The sequence below is a fragment of the Garra rufa genome, chromosome 1, assembly GCF_049309525.1.
Source record: "Garra rufa chromosome 1, GarRuf1.0, whole genome shotgun sequence".
Lineage (NCBI taxonomy): Eukaryota > Metazoa > Chordata > Actinopteri > Cypriniformes > Cyprinidae > Garra > Garra rufa.
The window spans coordinates 9,428,653-9,433,817 of NC_133361.1; the positions used below are offsets into that span (position 1 = coordinate 9,428,653).

The 5,165-nt window shown below is 38.8% G+C and overlaps 1 protein-coding gene across 1 annotated transcript in view; it reads right to left on the reverse strand.

Annotated features, from left to right (window-relative positions):
* The window catches only part of LOC141343542 (uncharacterized), a gene marked incomplete at its 5' end in the record, with an annotated part of 269,291 nt that overhangs the window by 90,091 nt on the left and 174,035 nt on the right, over nucleotides 1-5,165 (reverse strand). The gene's annotated exons all lie outside the window — the stretch shown is intronic.

Genomic DNA, 5,165 nt, shown 5'->3' on the forward strand with positions numbered 1-5,165 from the left:
CTTGGACCCAGACCTCATCTCTCACGTGACACTTTCAGGTCTCACCAAATGTGACACAACCAAGCAATAAAATATTACAAGTCATAACAAGCGACTAGGGCTGCCCTGACTAAAGATATTCCTAGTCGAATAGCAATATTCCTAGTCGAATAATCGTTCATTTATGATATTAGTATAATAACCTGTGTATATACAGGGAAAGGTATAGTCCAATTTGAAGTTTAACATTTCCATATGATAGAAAATGCTAAAGCATGATATTAGCGCGTTCAAAACGAAAATTAAGGGCTTAAAACAGAATAGTAAAGGGTTTAAAGTATACAGCGTTTACGGACACAAAAATCAGTGGCCGGAACGTTATAGGCTAATTACAGCCTAACATAAAAACAGCAATCAGACTGCCTGTGCATTTTAATAATTTATTATCAAAAATACAAACTGTAACAGTTACATGTCAAAAAAAAAAAAAAAAAAAAAAAAAACTGTTTTGAATAAAATAAAATAAAATTCGTTCTTTAAAATAAATGAAATAAACTTATTAGTAGGTATACAGTGTGCGAATTATACCTTGACAATCGGGGGGGGTCAGCTTTTTATAGTTGTTTTTGTACAAGCGTGTACAAAATAGATATTGTGTGCAAAACTAATATATATGCGATATGTTAAATACTAGACATGCAGTTTGCTTTTCCAACGAGCATTATCCAGGGTTTTCTACTGGCCCAATCGGGCCAGTGGTTCAGATTTTTACTTGCCCTGCCAAGATTTTCACTGGCCCAACCAACCAACCAACCAAAAAAAAAAAAAAAAAATTAATAGTTATTTTTTAGCCACATTTTAAACAATGTGTCAAAAGCCAAATATAACTGTATATTTCCTTAAATACATTTGACAATTTAAAAAAATATATAATTGTGATGTGACTAAATTTATTCACAACAGTATGTCCAGGTTGATGGTCCCAGATCAGCAGTTAACTATAGTCTACATAAATGGAGGACTCCTATTAAAGGAATGTTGTTGCAAAGAAGAAGATTAAACAATATTAGTAAATAGAGTGTTATTAAGTGTAATTATTATGTTTAATTAGGCTCAGAGGTGCCATGAGTGCAATCAAATTCATAAATCCATGATATACAATTTTGAATACAGATATCTGCCAGCAGGTGGAGGCAAGAGACTGATTTAATTACTGAATCATATTTTTCATTTGATTAGTTCGAACCGATGGTTCATACGGGAATAAAGCAAGTGACTCTTAATGAATTGGAAATTGAATCATTTCACTAGATTCATTTAAAAACGCACGTTCATTCATAAACGAAACACCGCTGTGTTTGAATAGAGATGCGCAGCGGCTCAGTTGTGACTTGTTTCAGACCACTTTTGACAATGAAATAGCGCAAAATCAGGCAACAGTGTTATAGTCAGACAGTGAGTACGTTTACATGGACAACAATATTCCGATTTTAACGCGATTAAGTCAATACTCTGATTAAGAAGCAACCATGTAAACTGATATTTTTGATTAATTTAATCTGACTAAAGTCATAATCTGAGTAAACACAAATCGAATTAAGACAGGTGGAGTATTCCTATTTTAGTCGCATTATGGAAGACATGTACACACCTTAATCACCCTATTCGCCTTGTGTAGGACTTTTCGCCACATTTTGTGACAGGATACACACTAATGCTGCGTTCCAGGCAGGTTTTTGAGCTCGTAAATCACGTCTTCAAACCACGACTCAGGACTTTGTAGCGTTCCAGGCAAGTCACGCCAAGCATTTATTATTTTTATAGTATTAATAATTTGATTGCAACGTTATATTGTCCTAAACTCTATTTTTCCACCGTGTGCCACTTGCATAAACACCGCACCCCTAGAGGCTTATTGTTGTTTCTCGTGCTTATGTCACGTCAGAACTCGGAACTGGGAGTACGTCGATCTAGAACGAGTTCAAGGGTTTGACTGCCGTTCCAGTGCACTTTCACGGGTATAAGTTTGGAAAAACACGGGTAACGGGTTGTCTGGAACGCGGCATAACGCTCTCAGTTGGTCGCACATGCACGCTTTGGTTTCATTTTTATTCATTTATTGTTTGCTACAACATGGGCTTAATCAATGCTCATTGCTGATAAATAGTTTGTCTGTTATCATAATTTATAGTTTTATGGTAACGTATTTAACATTCAACCCGTTCTTTTTCATTAGAATTATTTGTTAGTATTTTTTGTAATTTTGTGAACGGGATTTCCGCTATTGGAATGTCTTAGGATGCTTTTCACTTTTACTTTTGAATCCATGATCTTGGTTTTGCTTACATATATAAGGCTACACCTATCAATTTTAAGATTTAAACAAATTCTTAAAAGATGGATTTGTTATTTTTAATTAAACAGCATAACAAAAATAAAATAAAACTAGCTTATATAGCATTTAACCCTTTCAGTGGTGAGTTTAAAATATTCTAGCAGACCCCTGAGAGTGAGTTTTTTTTAAGCGACCGTTATTTTAGAACGTTCGTCCTTATTGTTTCCATGGCGACGCATCAAGCTTGTCACGTGACACAACACAGACACAATAACACTATATGACAGATAGATCGCTTTTATTTCGTTTTTTCCTTTTTTATCCAGAATACTCACACACTTGCTTACCATGTCATGAACTATCTAATATTCCGATTCACAAATATGTGTGAATTAGTATGTTTCGTCGTTTAAAACCCTATATAAATGATCTGGATCATAATCTGTAACGTGAGATGGGCGCGGCCATGTTTGTTCGCGCTGCAGTTCACAGAGTCCTGTCAGCCGCGTTTACAGCACATACATTCCGTTTCTCCCGAAATACATGCAAGTAAGTGGCTGGTGAACTAGAAGAGGAATAGAGTGAACTTTTTAGATACTTAGCCTATGTGTATGTGATATGAATAAAACACATCGGCAAATTATATTTGAATAGATTGTTATTTGCTGCTTCCATAGACCTATGTGTGTATTTTACAAACTCTAAATGTCTCCTTTTACTAGTACTTATGTGTATTTAAATGTCTGAAACCTAAAATAAGCATTATGTGGTTAAAACACTGCATAGTTGTGATTATATGACAAGCACAGAGCTCGTCCGTCTCTGGCTCAGCGCCAGCCAGCGCGCCAAAGCGCAGTTTGAATTTGACAGTTGCGTGACGTCACCGAACATTCTAAATCCCATATGTGGGACCGTACCGCTCAAAAGGTTAATAACAAAAACTAATAAGACGAGGCATGGACTCCATCACATGCTGTGTGTTATATGCTGACTAAACAATTTATTACAGGGCGCGCAAACACTGAGCAATCAAAATAATTAATAATAAATAAAAAAAAAAGCCTCCAAAGCGTAATGTGAGGTAAACGGCAAAGATAACAGGGTTTTCAAAATGAAAACAAACAAAAAAAGTAAAACCTAAACTGGCTTTCGGTGACTGTGCTTGCGAGTGTTTTTTTTATTTTTATTTTTTTTTCTTAACTGTCGACTGGCTCTGAAACGCGCGCTGTATGGAGCAGACCCTTTGGAGCAGCACAGCATGCACTCGCACAAATGCGACCACGGCAAATTTTAACTCGCACATTCTAAAAAATGTGTTGCATATGTCCAGAGCCACTTCAAGCTTTGTAAAATTAAAACCGAAACATCCAAAAGTAACGAAGATGAACTGATAGCGTCGCGTGTGGACGTAATGGCGTGTGTCATTAATCGATCTATGCACTATAACATGTAAAACGGGAACATGAAAGGAATATTCTAAAAGCAACTCATGTAAACAGTTTAATCATAGTATTGCCTTATTCAGAATAAGGTCATTAATTAGATTACTGGTGTCCATGTAAACGTAGTCAGTGTAAGTCACTTAATAATAACTTCTTGTATAAAAAAAAATATATATATATAACATTGAGCGGGTGTGTCGCCGTGCAGTGATGATAGAGACAGGGGGAGAGAGTGAAACCAGAGCGATCGCAGCTGAGGATCAAGCCGCTAGAGAGGGCAGCTGCCTCGTTTTGTCGTTACCTGGGCGGGCCGCCCAAGTAAAGTCTAGGTATGGGAAACGCTGGGTAAGAAGTTCACATCCCTATTTGACTGATAAATTGATGATTATGAAAGATCACGTTTACTCTTTCACTGTTTAACTTCCGAGCATAGACGTCTAAATATAAAACATGAGTGATGGGTGGTCTAATTTAACTTTACTTTTAGGCAATGTTTGAAAAGTATATAGTATATAAGTTCGTATAACAAGAGAAGGCGTCTTGAACACTCACCGTGTCTATGGGTAGGCTTCCTATTCAGCAGACTGAATTTTCCCGCTTAGGCTGCTGGGGCGATTGGTATGAACTAGAGGGCTGCATTGGGATTGGGACCCAACGCAAATCTCACGGGAGCGGGCGGTTTGAACTTTGCTGCGGGTGGGAATGGGCGGCTAAAAAAAGCACTGCGGGATCCGGATGCTCAGCGCGCTTTGCGTTAGTCAGGAAAAAAAGTCTTATACTTACTTCGTTTTCAGGACGGAGGTAAAGTGCAACTCCATTTCATTGGACAGCTTAACTTGTTTTGCAGGGGGATTTCGAGAGGGTGCCCTCCCTCTTCCCTCGCCCGATGCAAATCCGTTCTGTACTTCTAACGGCCTGTCTACGGCACAACGTGCTGGATTAGTCTGTGTGTTGTAATGTTTGCGCGGCGCTCCCTCATCTGGCTGCATACGGCAATTACGTGAAAAAAGTACTTGAAGTCGGACTTGGTAGCCTAAGCGTTTTAGATGTCCTGGATAGCCCAGGCTACTATTCCCTACCAGTGTGTCAGAATACATGCAGGCCAGGGAAAGAAACAAACATGAATCTCCTTAATAACATCAATACAAATACGTTTTTTTTTTCCCCTGCGGGACGGGAGAAGAGGCAAAATCAATGCATTTCTATTATCGTGCGGGAATAAATTCTCAGAGTTTTGCGGGTGCGGGCGGGAGTGGTCATACATATTGCGGGTGCGGGCGGGAGTGTGACACACACGTTGCGGGAGCGGGCGGTAATGGTCAGAAATTCGGCGGGCGCGGGCGGGAGCGGGATGAAGAAAACAGTCCCGCGCAGGGCTCTAGTACATGAACCCTTATAGGGGTGGTCAC